A 17,369-nucleotide genomic window follows, 5' to 3' on the forward strand; every position below is an offset into this window, starting at 1 on the left:
TATTTAAGTAGACAAGTCAAAATTTCAAACCCCATCTTATTGTGTAGGGTACCTGGCCTTCTCTGATGTAATCAGAGTTAGATTTGATTCATTGATTTTATAAAAACAGCTAGGAAGCACAATTTAGCAGTGGTTTGCAGAGAAAAAAAAATATGCTGGCAGAAAAATCCAATTGAGTGATTAAACAGGTCTTCATTTTCTGGCTTTATTTTTATGCTAACAAATTTGTTCTCTGAAAAGTATCCACAAAGCCAAGTCTCTGATTAACACCTTTGTAAGGATGGTTTTTCACCTATTACTAAATTAAACTTGCTTCATTGGAAAGGCAGCAAGATGCATCCTCATTTCAATGTCTACTGAAATAATACAAGTTGACACCAGGAAACATTAACGCCACTGCATCCTTGCTGCTTTCTCATGTGGAAGTCTGTTTAATGTGAAAACAAGGTGATATCTAATTATCACACAGGTAAGGAATTAAGAAAATCTTTATTTAAGGGTGAAGATGTTTCTCACAAAATCGTTGCCCTAATGCATCATTGAAATTCAAGCTGGAAAGATGATTTTAATATATCACTTGTACATTTTGTATTGCTCTTCTGGTGACAATGTAGTTTGTTTTTGTCAATTACCATTTTAATAATAGGGTAAAGAAAATTAAGTGGATTTTTGAAAGAAAACAATACTGTCAATATACTGTCAAAACAAATTAAAATGGTAAAAGTTATTGTACTTTAAGTAAAAATAAAAGAGCCAAAATATCAATCCCAGTTTTGGATTACTTTAATTAACAAAAAAAATTCATATAGCAAAGGATAGTTTCAATCTGCCTACCTCTGGGTTATGGGCCCAGCATGCTTCCATTGCAGTACTCTGCTGCACATGTAAGTGCAAAAGATCCTGAAGCACTCACTCATCATGGGAAAGTACCAATGTGTTTCTTCATTGGTTGATGGAAGAAACATCTTACAAAAACTCTCCAGATTATTGACTTTTTAAAGTTTTTCTAGGAAACGTTCTAGATGAATGCTTATTAGATTTTGTCAGTATGTACTTTGGCAAAGTGTCTCTGTGGCGCAATTGGTTAGTGTGTAAGGCTATTAACCAAAAGGTTGGTGGTTCAATCCCACCCAGGGACGTAATTGACCTTGTGTTCAGATTTTGGTGATCTTTAAGTAGACAAGTCAAAATTTCAAACCCCCTCTTATTGTGTAGGGTACCTGGCCTTCTCTGATGTAATCAGAGTTAGATTTGATTCAGTGATTTTATAAAAACAGCTAGGAAGCACAATTTAGCAGTGGGTTGCAGAGAAAAAGAAATATGCTGGCAGAAAAATCCAATTGAGTGATTAAACAGCTCTTCATTTTCTGGCTTTATTTTTATGCTAACAAATTTGTTCTCTGAAAAGTGTCCACAAAGCAAAGTCTCTGATTAACACCTTTGTAGGGATGGTTTTTCACCTATTACTAAATTAAACTTGCTTCATTGGAAAGGCAGCAAGATGCATCCTCATTTCAATGTCTACTGAAATAATACAGGTTGACACCAGGAAACATTAACGCCACTGCATCCTTGCTGCTTTCTCATGTGGAAGTCTGTTTAATGTGAAAACAAGGTGATATCTAATTAGCACACAGGTAAGGAATTAAGAAAATCTTTATTTAAGGGTGAAGATGTTTCTCACAAAATCGTTGCCCCAATGCATCATTGAAATTCAAGCTGGAAAGATGATTTTAATATATCACTTGTACATTTTGTATTGCTCTTCTGGTGACAATGTAGTTTGTTTTTGTCAATTACCATTTTAATAATAGGGTAAAGAAAATTAAGTGGATTTTTGAAAGAAAACAATACTGTCAATATACTATTAAAACAAATTAAAATGGTAAAAGTTATTGTACTTTAAGTAAAAATAAAAGAGCCAAAATATCAATCCCAGTTTTGGATTACTTTAATTAACAAAAAAAAATGCATATAGCAGAGGATAGTTTCAATCTGCCTACCTCTGGGTTATGGGCCCAGCATGCTTCCATTGCTGTACTCTGCTGCACATGTAAGTGCAAGAGATCCTGAAGCACTCACTCATCATGGGAAAGTACCAATGTGTTTCTTCGTTGGTTGATAGAAGAAACATCTTACAAAAACTCTCCAGATTATTGACTTTTTTAAGTTTTTCTAGGAAACGTTTTAGATGAATGCTTATTAGCATTTGTCAGTTAGTACTTTTGCAAAGTGTCTCTGTGGCGCAATCAGTTAGTGTGTACGGCTGTTAACCAAAAGGTTGGTGGTTCAATCCCACCCAGGGACGTAATTGACCTTGTGATCAGATTTTGGTGATATTTAAGTAGACAAGTCAAAATTTCAAACCCCATCTTATTGTGTAGGGTACCTGGCCTTCTCTGATGTAATCAGAGTTAGATTTGATTCATTGATTTTATAAAAACAGCTAGGAAGCACAATTTAGCAGTGGTTTGCAGAGAAAAAAAATATGCTGGCAGAAAAATCCAATTGAGTGATTAAACAGCTCTTCATTTTCTGGCTTTATTTTTATGCTAACAAATTTGTTCTCTGAAAAGTGTCCACAAAGCCAAGTCTCTGATTAACACCTTTGTAAGGATGGTTTTTCACCTATTACTAAATTAAACTTGCTTCATTGGAAAGGCAGCAAGATGCATCCTCATTTCAATGTCTACTGAAATAATACAAGTTGACACCAGGAAACATTAACGCCACTGCATCCTTGCTGTTTTCTCATGTGGAAGTCTGTTTAATGCGAAAACAAGGTGATATCTAATTATCACACAGGTAAGGAATTAAGAAAATCTTTATTTAAGGGTGAAGATGTTTCTCACAAAATCGTTGCCCTAATGCATCATTGAAATTCAAGCTGGAAAGATGATTTTAATATATCACTTGTACATTTTGTATTGCTCTTCTGGTGACAATGTAGTTTGTTTTTGTCAATTACCATTTTAATAATAGGGTAAAGAAAATTAAGTGGATTTTTGAAAGAAAACAAATTATGCAGTCAAGTTTCCCACATTTGGGGAAATCGCAGGAGCAGCACACCCAGAGTGCAATGGGTGAGCCTTGCCCTGGGAGAAGCACCTTCATGATCATAGTATCTCACCTGGCAGGTAAGTAGGAGTTGGGCTTGAGCTGGGGAGGGTCGATGCTCGGGCACCCCCCTGTCAAGTGAAGGAGATCCAACTGAGGCAGCACAAGGGAACTCTCGAAAGAAGAACAAGGCTAGAGGAAGATCTGAGACAAATAAATCTGACTTTTACCAGAGCTGACCAGAGGAAAGCACAAACACAGTCCCCCACTACCACAAATAATGCAGTCGAGTTTCCCACATTTGGGGAAATCATAGGAGTCAGCATACCCAGAATGCAATGAATGAACCTCACCCTGGGAGAACAATCTTCATGACCATGGTATCTCCTATGCAAAATAAGTATGATTTGGGATAGAGCTGGGGAGGGCCGCTGCTCAGGCACATCTCTGTCAAGTAAAGGAGATTCAACTGAGGCAGCACAAGGGAACTCTCATCTGGGGACAACAACTGCTGGGAGAACACATATTTTCAGATGAACATGGGAGGGCAGAAGGCTGCCTAATACTGAAGCACCCCCAAACAACAAACCAAATGCAACAACTAGTACAAGCATTCCTGGGGGAAGGCCTACAGCAGATGGATTTGCATATGGTGATGTCATCCAAGCAGTGGGTCAAAGTTGGCTTCAACCCTCGTCTGCATATGAAAAGAAAAAAGGGATGTGCAGGGCATGGCGTCCTTTTGTGGCGCTTGGATGACCCCTAATTCACATTAAACATCTCCACCCTCCTTCGGTGTGGGTCTCATGTTGGCTATGCCCCAGCCCCTGAAGCATTCAAGATGATTTCTTGCAGCAGCTGGGCACTGTAACAGCTCCAGAGCTGTTCTGTAAGGCATGTAAAAGGGTGTGGGCCCTGCAGCACTACCTGTAGTATGCATTGTGCGTTGGAAGGCACAAGTAAGCAGACGGGAGATGTCAGGATAGTGCGCAAGGGCATAGAAGGGAGCGGCTCAAGAAAAGAGAAGTGGAAACAGACAGCAAACTAGGCTGGAGAGAGACCTGAGACAAAGAGATCTGAATTATACGAGAGCCGACCAGGGGAAACACAAATTATGCAGTCAAGTTTCCCACATTTGGGGAAATCACAGGGGCAGCACACCCAGAGTGCAATGGGTGAGCCTTGCCCTGGGAGAAGCACCTACATGATCATAGTATCTCACCTGGCAGGTAAGTAGGAGTTGGGCTAGAGCTGCGAAGGGTCGCTGCTCGGGTACCCCCCTGTCAAGTGAAGGAGATCCAACTGAGGCAGCACAAGGGAACTCTCGAAAGAGGAACAAGGCTAGAGGAAGATCTGAGACAAAGAAATCTGATTTTTACCAGAGTTGACCAGAAGAAAGCACAAACACAGTCCCCCACTACCACAAATAATGCAGTTGAGTTTCCCACATTTGGTGAAATCACAGGGGTCAGCATACCCAGAATGCAATGAATGAACCTCACCCTGGGAGAACAATCTTCATGACCATGGTATCTCCTATGCAAAATAAGTATGATTTGGGATAGGGCTGGGGAGGGCCGCTGCTCAGGCACATCTCTGTCAAGTAAAGGAGATTCAACTGAGGCAGCACAAGGGAACTCTCATCTGGGGACAACAACTGCAGGGAGAACACATATTTTCAGATGAACATGGGAGGGCAGAAGGCTGCCTAATACTGAAGCACCCCCAAACAACAAACCAAATGCAACAACTAGTGCAAGCATTCCTGGGGGAAGGCCTGCAGCAGATGGATTTGCATATGGTGATGTCATCCAAGCAGTGGGTCAAAGTTGGCTTCAACCCTCGTCTGCATATGAAAAGAAAAAAGGGATGTGCAGGGCATGGCGTCCTTTTGTGGCGCTTGGATGACCCCTAATTCGCATTAAACATCTCCACCATCCTTCGGTGTGGGGCTCATGTTGGCTATGCCCCAGCCCCTGAAGCATTCAAGATGATTTCTTGCAGCAGCTGGGCACTGTAACAGCTCCAGAGCTGCTCTGTAAAGCATGTAAAAGGGTGTGGGCCCTGCAGCACTACCTGTAGTATGCATTGTGCGTTGGAAGGCACAAAGTAAGCAGACGGGAGAGGTCAGGATAGTGCGCAAGGGCATAGAAGGGAGCGGCTCAAGAAAAGAGAAGTGGAAACAGACAGCAAACTAGGCTGGAGAAAGACCTGAGACAAAGAGATCTGAATTATATGAGAGCCGACCAGAGGAAACACAAATTATGCAGTCAAGTGTCCCACATTTGGGGAAATCGCAGGAGCAGCACACCCAAAGTGCAATGGGTGAGCCTTGCCCTGGGAGAAGCACCTTCCTTATCATAGTATCTCACCTGGCAGGTAAATAGGAGTTGGGCTAGAGCTGGGGAGGGTCGCTGCTCGTGCACCCCCCTGTCAAGTGAAGGAGATCCAACTGAGGCAGCACAAGGGAACTCTCGAAAGAAGAACAAGGCTAGAGGAAGATCTGAGACAAAGAAATCTGACTTTTACCAGAGTTGACCAGAAGAAAGCACAAACACAGTCCCCCACTACCACAAATAATGCAGTCGAGTTTCCCACATTTGGGGAAATCACAGGGGTCAGCATACCCAGAATGCAATGAATGAACCTCACCCTGGGAGAACAATCTTCATGACCATGGTATCTCCTATGCAAAATAAGTATGATTTGGGATAGGGCTGGGGAGGGCCGCTGCTCAGGCTCATCTCTGTCAAGTAAAGGAGATTCAACTGAGGCAGCACAAGGGAACTCTCATCTGGGGACAACAACTGCAGGGAGAACACATATTTTCAGATGAACATGGGAGGGCAGAAGGCTGCCTAATACTGAAGCACCCCCAAACAACAAACCAAATGCAACAACTAGTGCAAGCATTCCTGGGGGAAGGCCTGCAGCAGATTGATTTGCATATGGTAATGCCATCCAAGCAGTGGGTCAAAGTTGGCTTCAACCCTCGTCTGCATATCAAAAAAGAGAAAAGGGGCGTGCAGGGCATGGCGGCCTTTTGCGGCGCTTGGATGACCCCTAGTTCGCATTAAACACCTCCACCCTCCTTCGGTGTGGGGCTCATGTTGGCTATGCCCCAGCCCCTGAAGCATTCAAGCTGATTTCTTACAGCAGCTGGGCACTGTAACAGCTCCAGAGCTGCTCTGTAAGGCAAGTAAAAGGGTGTGGGCCCTGCAGCACTACCTGTAGTTTGCATTGTGCATTGGAAGGCACAAAGTAAGCAGACGGGAGAAGTCAGGATAGTGCGCAAGGGCATAGAAGGGAGCGGCTCAAGAAAAGAGAAGTGGAAACAGACAGCAAACTAGGCTGGAGAGAGACCTGAGACAAAGAGATCTGAATTATACGAGAGCCGACCAGGGGAAACACAAATTATGCAGTCAAGTGTCCCACATTTGGGGAAATTGCAGGAGCAGCACACCCAGAGTGCAATGGGTGAGCCTTGCCCTGGGAGAAGCACCTTCATGATCATAGTATCTCACCTGGCAGGTAAGTAGGAGTTGGGCTAGAGCTGGGGAGGGTCGCTGCTCGGGCACCCCCCTGTCAAGTGAAGGAGATCCAACTGAGGCAGCACAAGGGAACTCTTGAAAGAGGAACAAGGCTAGAGGAAGATCTGAGACAAATAAATCTGACTTTTACCAGAGCTGACCAGAGGAAAGCACAAACATAGTCCCCCTCTACCACAAATAATGCAGTCGAGTTTCCCACATTTGGGGAAATCACAGGGGTCAGCATACCCAGAATGCAATGAATGAACCTCACCCTGGGAGAACAATCTTCATGACCATGGTATCTCCTATGCAAAATAAGTATGATTTGGGATAGGGCTGGGGAGGGCCGCTGCTCAGGCACATCTCTGTCAAGTAAAGGAGATTCAACTGAGGCAGCACAAGGGAACTCTCATCTGGGGACAACAACTGCAGGGAGAACACATATTTTCAGATGAACATGGGAGGGCAGAAGGCTGCCTAATACTGAAGCACCCCCAAACAACAAACCAAATGCAACAACTAGTACAAGCATTCCTGGGGGAAGGCCTGCAGCAGATGGATTTGCATATGGTGATGTCATCCAAGCAGTGGGTCAAAGTTGGCTTCAACCCTCATCTGCATATGAAAAGAGAAAAGGGGCGTGCAGGGCATGGCGGCCTTTTGCGGCGCTTGGATGACCCCTAGTTCGCATTAAACACCTGCACCCTCATTCGGTGTGGGGCTCATGTTGGCTATGCCCCAGCCCCTGAAGCATTCAAGCTGATTTCTTGCAGCAGCTGGGCACTGTAACAGCTCCAGAGCTGCTCTGTAAGGCAAATAAAAGGGTGTGGGCCCTGCAGCACTACCTGTAGTTCGCATTGTGCGTTGGAAGGCACAAAGTAAGCAGACGGGAGAAGTCAGGATAGTGCGCAAGGGCATAGAAGGGAGCGGCTCAAGAAAAGAGAAGTGGAAACAGACAGCAAACTAGGCTGGAGAGAGACCTGAGACAAAGAGATCTGAATTATATGAGAGCCGACCAGGGGAAACACAAATTATGCAGTCAAGTATTGGAAAATTCAGGGCTATGTCGTGTAGATGATGGCCTAACAGGAGGCTTTAAAATTTTCTTTCTAGTGTCCTTCGTTTGGGAGAAAAATGCAAAGGTACAAGACAGCTTTTCCTTGCCAATATCTCTCTTTTGCAAAGAGCTGCGCATTGGAAAATTCAGGGCTATGTCGTGTAGATGATGGCCTAACAGGAGGCTTTAAAATTTTCTTTCTAGTGTCCTTCGTTTGGGAGAAAAATGCAAAGGTACAAGACAGCTTTTCCTTGCCAATATCTCTCTTTTGCAAAGAGCTACGCATTGGAAAATTCAGGGCTATGTCGTGTAGATGATGGCCTAACAGGAGGCTTTAAAATTTTCTTTCTAGTGACCTTCGTTTGGGAGAAAAATGCAAAGGTACAAGACAGCTTTTCCTTGCCAATATCTCTCTTTTGCAAAGAGCTGCGCATTGGAAAATTCAGGGCTATGTCGTGTAGATGATGGCCTAACAGGAGGCTTTAAAATGTTCTTTCTAGTGTCCTTCGTTTGGGAGAAAAATGCAATGGTACAAGACAGCTTTTCCTTGCCAATATCTCTCTTTTGCAAAGAGCTGCGCATTGGAAAATTCAGGGCTATGTCGTGTAGATGATGGCCTAACAGGAGGCTTTAAAATTTTCTTTCTAGTGTCCTTCGTTTGGGAGAAAAATGCAAAGGTACAAGACAGCTTTTCCTTGCCAATATCTCTCTTTTGCAAAGAGCTACGCATTGGAAAATTCAGGGCTATGTCGTGTAGATGATGGCCTAACAGGAGGCTTTAAAATTTTCTTTCTAGTGACCTTCGTTTGGGAGAAAAATGCAAAGGTACAAGACAGCTTTTCCTTGCCAATATCTCTCTTTTGCAAAGAGCTGCGCATTGGAAAATTCAGGGCTATGTCGTGTAGATGATGGCCTAACAGGAGGCTTTAAAATTTTCTTTCTAGTGTCCTTCGTTTCGGAGAAAAATGCAAAGGTACAAGACAGCTTTTCCTTGCCAATATCTCTCTTTTGCAAAGAGCTACGCATTGGAAAATTTAGGGCTATGTCGTGTAGATGATGGCCTAACAGGAGGCTTTAAAATTTTCTTTCTAGTGTCCTTCGTTTGGGAGAAAAATGCAATGGTACAAGACAGCTTTTCCTTGCCAATATCTCTCTTTTGCAAAGAGCTGCGCATTGGAAAATTCAGGGCTATGTCGTGTAGATGATGGCCTAACAGGAGGCTTTAAAATTCTCTTTCTAGTGTCCTTCGTTTGGGAGAAAAATGCAAAGGTACAAGACAGCTTTTCCTTGCCAATATCTCTCTTTTGCAAAGAGCTACGCATTGGAAAATTCAGGGCTATGTCGTGTAGATGATGGCCTAACAGGAGGCTTTAAAATTTTCTTTCTAGTGTCCTTCGTTTGGGAGAAAAATGCAAAGGTACAAGACAGCTTTTCCTTGCCAATACTGAAGACATTTTCCCCACAAGGCCCTTTGGAGAGACAGAGAGAGAGTATGCCAGCACATACCCCAGCGCTATATAACCCAGGAATAGCACAGTAACTTAATGTTTGAACAATCGGTGAGGGGGAACATCTTGAAACCCCAGTTTGTACCCTTGGGACACTATTTGTAAAACACACGAGTCCATGTCCGAATGAATCCAGAACTGACTGAAGAGTTTTAGACGTGCCCCCACTGGTGCGGGCTCCTGCAAGAGAGCCCCAGCGTCATGCAGTGGATTTGGCAGAAGCAGAGGATGATCTCTGCTCCTGCGATCTTGAAGAGGATACAGACCTCTTCTCTCTTCTCCTTCCTCTACCTGCAAAGAAAGGGGAATCTTAACTTCTTGCATATCTATTGGGCCGAAATGACTGCATCAGAGAATGATGCGTCTTCATCCGTTGGGAGGGAACATAGGGCAAGAAGGTTGACTTACCTGCGGGAGCTGCCGAGATCAAATTAACTAGGCAGTCACCAAACAAGGCTTCACCTTCATAGGGAAGAGACTCCCTTTCTTCTTGGAGTCAGCATCAGCATTCTCTTGGTGAATCCACAATGCCCTCCTATTCGACACTGCCATGAAATTGGCCCGTGAACTCAAGAGTCCTATATCCCTTGCAGTCTCACGTAAGTATGCTGCAGTGTCCTTGATATGATACAACGTAAGGAGTATCCCATCTCTCCAGGGTATCTATATCGGATGACAAGGTATTCGACCAATTCTTGAATACTACTACTCACCCATGCACATGTAATGGCAGGTCTAAGTAATGTACCCGTGGTTACATAACTAGAAATAATGTAGCTTCCTGCATACGATCCGCTGGATTTGTGACAGGGCCCCGTGCAGAACAGGGGGTGACTCCCACTTTATTCTGTCCGCGGCGGGAAATGAATAAACAACCAGAATCCTTTTGGGGATTTGAAACCATCTTGTCGAGCTGGCCCAGACTTTCTCAAACAGAGATGGAGGAACGTTACATCAGCTTTCATTATATATCTATATATACATACATATAGACCCCTTTGTCAGGAACAGCAGGGTCTTCAGTGATTTTAATATGTCCTTAATATCCACAATCATGTACTGAATGCTCCTTGCCAATATTGGATCTAATCAGGAAACATTATGGTCGACATAAGTATCAGTATCCGTGTCAGTATCAGTGTGTAGTAACTGGGCAAAATAACATTTTTGCGACCCAGCGGGGCCTGAGGGAAAAGAAACATAGCCATGAATATCACATCTATTCTCTACGTCTGTGTCTGGGACACAGATTTATCCAACCTTACTCTGATATTACTGAAACATTTACCCAGTCAGTTATTGGTGGTGCCAACAGGGCCACCATCATATGTCTGCATTCCTAATATAGTTTCCTCTTGGGAAAAACATTCAGCCACCGACATGTTGACACACATATACCAAGTACCCACAGACACACCGGCTTATGGGGGACAGACCGTCAGTAAATCTGTCAGAGGGACACAGAGGATTTTTCAGCTCACAATCCAGCGCCAAAAGTACACAGTCTGGGAAATAATAAACTCTATAGTGATAGACTTGTAATGCTCTAAAGATGTTCTGGTGAGGTGAGGAAGAAGCCCCGCCGCTGTAATGGCGCGTATCTGTCCCGCTCAGAAATAATTAATTACGCTATTGGGGTAAGGACAGTGCCCAGGCACTAATGTCCACTTTTTCCAGCCTTTTGTGAGGAATTTATGCTGCCCAGGGTGCCCCCCCCCCGTGCCCTGCACCCTGCAGTGCCTGTGTTTGTGTGTGAGCATGGCGCGCAGCGTTCCGCTCGCTGCTCGGTACCTCAGAATGCCGTCACTGAAGAAGAAGTCTTCTGTTCTTCTGCTACTCACCTGTCTTCTGGCTCTGTAAGGGGGTGACGGCAGGCTGCGGGAGTGTGCATCTAGGCGTACCCAGCGATCAGCACCCTCAGGAGCTAATGGTGTCCTGTCAGCCTGAAGCAGAGCCATTGAACTCACTAGAAGTTGGTCATACTTCTCTCCCCTAAGTCCAACGAAGCAGGGAGACTGTTGCCAGCAGCCTCCCTGAAAATAAAAAAAACTAACTAGTCTTTTCAGAGAAACTCAGTAGAGCTCCTCTGTAGTGCATCCAGTATCACTGCGCACAATACTAAAACTGGAGTCTGGAGGAGGGGCATAGAGGGAGGAGACAGTTCACACCCTTTGAAAGTCTTAAAGTGCCCATGTCTCCTGCGGATCCCGTCTATACCCCATGGTTCTTAATGTGACCCCAGCATCCTCTAGGACGTATGAGAAAACAAATAACGCACACACGAGGAGGAGAGAACTAAGGAAGTTATAAGGAGAAGAGGGGAGGGAGGGGGGGTTGAAAGGTAAGGTAGTAAAGGCATATTGGATAAACTACAACCTTATACATCAGGCATGTCCAAACTGCGGCCCTCCAGCTGTTGTGAAACTACATATCCCAGCATGCCCAGACACAGTTTTGCTGTCAGGGAATGCTAAAGCTGCGTCAGGGCATGCTGGGATGAGTAGTTTCTCAACAGCTGGAGGGCCGCAGTTTGGACATGCCTGTTATACATATTCGTTAATGTACCAGTAGTTAGAAGTAGAAGAGCTCTAACAGAAACCACAAAGCTTATCTAAAGCCACACCACACTGGATATGCCCAATCTCATTTGATTTTTGAAGCAAAGCAGTATTGGACTTTGTTAATACATGGATGGGAGACTGCTTGGTAGTATCAGATTCTTTAGGTGTTTTTAAACTACCAACACCATTTTCTTGGTACATTTAATTTTTACATGTATTCTTTTATGTACCAGAAGTTAGAAGTAGAAGAGCTGTAACAGAAACCACCAGCTCATCTACAGCCACAGCACACTGGATTTGCCCAATCTCTCCTGATCATGGAAGCTGAGCAGTGTTGGTCCTGGTTTTAGTACTTGGATGGGAGACCACAAGGAAATACCAGGAGCTGTGTGTATTTTTACAATACTAACACCGTTCTCTTGATACATTCCATTTTGAAACATTGGGGCAGATCTATTAAGCCTGGTGAACTGATAAAGTGCAAGGTGATAAAGTACCAGCCAGTCAGCTCCTAACTGTCATTTTTCAAACCCAGCCTGTGACATGGCAATTAGGAGCTGATTGGCTGGTACTTTATCACCATGCAAATTATCATTTCACCAGGTTTAATAAATCGGCTGCTTACTCATTTATGTACGAGTAGTTAGAAGTAGAAGAACTCTAACAGAAACCACTAAGCTCATCTACAGCCACACCACACTGTATATGCCCAATATCACCTGATTTTAGGCCTGGTTTGTTTCTTTCTAGTGACCTTCGTTTGGGAGAAAAATGCAAAGGTACAAGACAGCTTTTCCTTGCCAATATCTCTCTTTTGCAAAGAGCTGCGCATTGGAAAATTCAGGGCTATGTCGTGTAGATGATGGCCTAACAGGAGGCTTTAAAATTTTCTTTCTAGTGTCCTTCGTTTGGGAGAAAAATGCAAAGGTACAAGACAGCTTTTCCTTGCCAATATCTCTCTTTTGCAAAGAGCTGCGCATTGGAAAATTCAGGGCTATGTCGTGTAGATGATGGCCTAACAGGAGGCTTTAAAATTATCTTTCTAGTGTCCTTCGTTTGGGAGAAAAATGCAAAGGTACAAGACAGCTTTTCCTTGCCAATATCTCTCTTTTGCAAAGAGCTGCGCATTGGAAAATTCAGGGCTATGTCGTGTAGATGATGGCCTAACAGGAGGCTTTAAAATTTTAATTCTAGTGTCCTTCGTTTGGGAGAAAAATGCAAAGGTACAAGACAGCTTTTCCTTGCCAATATCTCTCTTTTGCAAAGAGCTGCGCATTGGAAAATTCAGGGCTATGTCGTGTAGATGATGTTCTAACAGGAGGCTTTAAAATTTTAATTCTAGTGTCCTTCGTTTGGGAGAAAAATGCAAAGGTACAAGACAGCTTTTCCTTGCCAATATCTCTTTTGCAAAGAGCTGCGCATTGGAAAATTCAGGGCTATGTCGTGTAGATGATGGCCTAACAGGAGGCTTTAAAATTTTCTTTCTAGTGTCCTTCGTTTGGGAGAAAAATGCAAAGGTACAAGACAGCTTTTCCTTGCCAATATCTCTCTTTTGCAAAGAGCTGCGCATTGGAAAATTCAGGGCTATGTCGTGTAGATGATGGCCTAACAGGAGGCTTTAAAATTATCTTTCTAGTGTCCTTCGTTTGGGAGAAAAATGCAAAGGTACAAGACAGCTTTTCCTTGCCAATATCTCTCTTTTGCAAAGAGCTGCGCATTGGAAAATTCAGGGCTATGTCGTGTAGATGATGGCCTAACAGGAGGCTTTAAAATTTTATTTCTAGTGTCCTTCGTTTGGGAGAAAAATGCAAAGGTACAAGACAGCTTTTCCTTGCCAATATCTCTCTTTTGCAAAGAGCTGCGCATTGGAAAATTCAGGGCTATGTCGTGTAGATGATGGCCTAACAGGAGGCTTTAAAATTTTAATTCTAGTGTCCTTCGTTTGGGAGAAAAATGCAAAGGTACAAGACAGCTTTTCCTTGCCAATATCTCTCTTTTGCAAAGAGCTGCGCATTGGAAAATTCAGGGCTATGTCGTGTAGATGATGGCCTAACAGGAGGCTTTAAAATTTTAATTCTAGTGTCCTTCGTTTGGGAGAAAAATGCAAAGGTACAAGACAGCTTTTCCTTGCCAATATCTCTCTTTTGCAAAGAGCTGCGCATTGGAAAATTCAGGGCTATGTCGTGTAGATGATGGCCTAACAGGAGGCTTTAAAATTTTAATTCTAGTGTCCTTCGTTTGGGAGAAAAATGCAAAGGTACAAGACAGCTTTTCCTTGCCAATATCTCTCTATTGCAAAGAGCTACGCATTGGAAAATTCAGGGCTATGCCTTGTAGATAAAGCACTAACAGGAGGCTTTAAAATTTTAATTCTAGTGTCCTTCGTTTGGGAGAAAAATGCAAAGGTACAAGACAGCTTTTCCTTGCCAATATCTCTCTTTTGCAAAGAGCTGCGCATTGGAAAATTCAGGGCTATGTCGTGTAGATGATGGCCTAACAGGAGGCTTTAAAATTTTCTTTCTAGTGTCCTTCGTTTGGAAGAAAAATGCAAAGGTACAAGACAGCTTTTCCTTGCCAATATCTCTCTTTTGCAAAGAGCTGCGCATTGGAAAATTCAGGGCTATGTCGTGTAGATGATGGCCTAACAGGAGGCTTTAAAATTTTAATTCTAGTGTCCTTCGTTTGGGAGAAAAATGCAAAGGTACAAGACAGCTTTTCCTTGCCAATATCTCTCTTTTGCAAAGAGCTGCGCATTGGAAAATTCAGGGCTATGTCGTGTAGATGATGGCCTAACAGGAGGCTTTAAAATTTTCTTTCTAGTGACCTTCGTTTGGGAGAAAAATGCAAAGGTACAAGACAGCTTTTCCTTGCCAATATCTCTCTTTTGCAAAGAGCTGCGCATTGGAAAATTCAGGGCTATGTCGTGTAGATGATGGCCTAACAGGAGGCTTTAAAATTTTCTTTCTAGTGTCCTTCGTTTGGGAGAAAAATGCAAAGGTACAAGACAGCTTTTCCTTGCCAATATCTCTCTTTTGCAAAGAGCTGCGCATTGGAAAATTCAGGGCTATGTCGTGTAGATGATGGCCTAACAGGAGGCTTTAAAATTATCTTTCTAGTGTCCTTCGTTTGGGAGAAAAATGCAAAGGTACAAGACAGCTTTTCCTTGCCAATATCTCTCTTTTGCAAAGAGCTGCGCATTGGAAAATTCAGGGCTATGTCGTGTAGATGATGGCCTAACAGGAGGCTTTAAAATTTTAATTCTAGTGTCCTTCGTTTGGGAGAAAAATGCAAAGGTACAAGACAGCTTTTCCTTGCCAATATCTCTCTTTTGCAAAGAGCTGCGCATTGGAAAATTCAGGGCTATGTCGTGTAGATGATGGCCTCCTGTTAGGCCATCATCTACACGACATAGCCCTGAATTTTCCAATGCGCAGCTCTTTGCAAAAGAGAGATATTGGCAAGGAAAAGCTGTCTTGTACCTTTGCATTTTTCTCCCAAACGAAGGACACTAGAAAGATAATTTTAAAGCCTCCTGTTAGGCCATCATCTACACGACATAGCTCTGAATTTTCCAATGCGCAGCTCTTTGCAAAAGAGAGATATTGGCAAGGAAAAGCTGTCTTGTACCTTTGCATTTTTCTCCCAAACGAAGGACACTAGAATTAAAATTTTAAAGCCTCCTGTTAGGCAATCATCTACACGACATAGCCCGGAATTTTCCAATGCGCAGCTCTTTGCAAAAGAGAGATATTGGCAAGGAAAACCTGTCTTGTACCTTTGCATTTTTCTCCCAAACGAAGGACACTAGAAAGAAAATTTTAAAGCCTCCTGTTAGGCCATCATATACACGACATAGCCCTGAATTTTCCAATGCGCAGCTCTTTGCAAAAGAGAGATATTGGCAAGGAAAAGCTGTCTTGTACCATTGCATTTTTCACCCAAACGAAGGACACTAGAAAGAAAATTTTAAAGCCTCCTGTTAGACCATCATCTACACGGCATAGCTATGAATTTTCCAATGCGCAGCTCTTTGCAAAAGAGAGATATTGGCAAGGAAAAGCTGTCTTGTACCATTGCATTTTTCTCCCAAACGAAGGACACTTGTTTTCCCCCTGTGTGACTGCTCCCCAGCCTCGGAGGGTTGCATCTGTGGTCCCTAGGATCCAGTCCTGGATCCCGAACCATCGCCCCTCTAGGAGGTGAGAACTGTGCAGCCACCAATGGAGTGAGATTCTGGTCTTGGAAGACAGGATTATCCTCCGGTGCATGTGTAGGTGGGATCCGGACCAATTGTCCAACAGGTCCCACTGGAACACTCTGGCATGGAACCTGCCAAACTGAATGGTCTCGTAGGCCACAACCATCTTCCCCAGCAACTGAATGCATTGATGGATTAACACTCTTGCTGGTTTCAGAATTTGTTTGACCAGACTCTGGATCTCCATAGCCTTTCCAGTGGAAGAAAACCTCTTCTGTGTCCAGTATGTGTTATGATTCCAGCACTCTGGTCAGAGAAGATCTTATGGCAAGGACCGGAGCACTGGAACGGAATGCTGGGGAAGGGAGCAGGACAGGAAAATAGCCCTTGGCGCCCTAACTCTGTTGTCTCACCCGTGTTGTCAGAAATCCCCTGCGAGACTATGGTTTCTTGAGCCCTTGGCAACCGCGTTTGAAGGGCGGATTATGTCTGCCCAACTTCGATGCCCCCCGGTCTTAATGAGAGACAAAGGGAAACCCGAGACAGGGTGATAACAAGAGGCCCTCTAACTAAACAACCAGGCCAGGGGCTAAGCAAACTCAAAACTATAATATGTGCTGAGAAACCGCCAGGAAAAAGGACAACCAAAATATCCACTTGTCCAATTCTCCTACCCGGCACCGCCGAGTACCAGAGAGGACTTGTGGAAGCGGAACCCTCCGCAAATGCTCCAAACACAAAATATAAAAGGTAAAGCGGCTGAGCCGCAACACACGGCAGAGCCGCAACTCACGAACACCACTGGATATAAAACGGTGATCAGTCAGGACTCCAGGGAACCAAACGACCTCTTGGGATGAGATGACAACTCCCGAATACCGGACTTCTGCGGACTGGAATGACCGGATACAGCAGGACTGGAAACAGACTCTCAGCAAACAAAGGCAGCATGCAGGAAGCTATTACCGGCATCTGTGAGAAGCCCTGGGAGTGTATTTAACAAGGAGTCCTCCAATCAGCTGCTAAAGGCTGATTAGAATAAATGCCGTGCAGCTGCCTTGCTGCACGGCCAGAGAGCAGGTGAATATCTTAATTTCCTAAAGCCTAGCAACGGGGAACGCGGTCCACCAGTGGCGTCCCCGTTGCTAGGGTCCGTGCGGCTCAGCGCGCCCGGCGTCTAGCATTGCTAGGGAGCCGGCGGCTGTACGTGCATGGCATCTCTAGTTGCTAGGCGCCGGGCCGCGCAGACCATCAAGCGGACCCCGGCGCCTAACAGTACCCCCCCCTTGAGGAGGGGTCAAGGAACCCCTAAAGCCAGGTTTCTGAGGAAATTCCCGGAAAAATGCCCTCTTGAGCCTCGGGGCATGAAGATCCTTATCCAGGACCCAAGACCTTTCCTCCGGACCATAGCCTTTCCAGTGAACCAGAAAATACAGCCGATCCCGGGACAATTTG

At 44.2% G+C, this 17,369-nt stretch overlaps 8 non-coding genes across 8 annotated transcripts; all 8 read right to left on the reverse strand.

The window, feature by feature from the left end:
• Positions 1-2,986: 2,986 nt before the first annotated feature.
• On the reverse strand, positions 2,987-3,145 carry LOC134988438 (U1 spliceosomal RNA). The gene has a single exon (XR_010193911.1). It is a non-coding gene; the product is annotated as a U1 spliceosomal RNA (small nuclear RNA).
• Positions 3,146-3,297: 152 nt separating this feature from the next.
• LOC134988420 (U1 spliceosomal RNA) lies at positions 3,298-3,461 on the reverse strand. The gene has a single exon (XR_010193894.1). It is a non-coding gene; the product is annotated as a U1 spliceosomal RNA (small nuclear RNA).
• Positions 3,462-4,131: 670 nt separating this feature from the next.
• On the reverse strand, positions 4,132-4,294 carry LOC134988441 (U1 spliceosomal RNA). The gene has a single exon (XR_010193915.1). It is a non-coding gene; the product is annotated as a U1 spliceosomal RNA (small nuclear RNA).
• Positions 4,295-4,446: 152 nt separating this feature from the next.
• Positions 4,447-4,610, reverse strand: LOC134988427 (U1 spliceosomal RNA). The gene has a single exon (XR_010193900.1). It is a non-coding gene; the product is annotated as a U1 spliceosomal RNA (small nuclear RNA).
• Positions 4,611-5,281: 671 nt separating this feature from the next.
• LOC134988443 (U1 spliceosomal RNA) lies at positions 5,282-5,444 on the reverse strand. The gene has a single exon (XR_010193917.1). It is a non-coding gene; the product is annotated as a U1 spliceosomal RNA (small nuclear RNA).
• Positions 5,445-5,596: 152 nt separating this feature from the next.
• On the reverse strand, positions 5,597-5,760 carry LOC134988418 (U1 spliceosomal RNA). Its single transcript, XR_010193892.1, has one exon. It is a non-coding gene; the product is annotated as a U1 spliceosomal RNA (small nuclear RNA).
• A 673-nt stretch (positions 5,761-6,433) lies between these two features.
• On the reverse strand, positions 6,434-6,596 carry LOC134988435 (U1 spliceosomal RNA). Its single transcript, XR_010193908.1, has one exon. It is a non-coding gene; the product is annotated as a U1 spliceosomal RNA (small nuclear RNA).
• A 152-nt stretch (positions 6,597-6,748) lies between these two features.
• Positions 6,749-6,912, reverse strand: LOC134988425 (U1 spliceosomal RNA). Its single transcript, XR_010193898.1, has one exon. It is a non-coding gene; the product is annotated as a U1 spliceosomal RNA (small nuclear RNA).
• Positions 6,913-17,369: the final 10,457 nt, after the last annotated feature.

Source organism: Pseudophryne corroboree, unplaced genomic scaffold, assembly GCF_028390025.1.
Source record: "Pseudophryne corroboree isolate aPseCor3 unplaced genomic scaffold, aPseCor3.hap2 scaffold_1062, whole genome shotgun sequence".
Taxonomy (NCBI): domain Eukaryota; kingdom Metazoa; phylum Chordata; class Amphibia; order Anura; family Myobatrachidae; genus Pseudophryne; species Pseudophryne corroboree.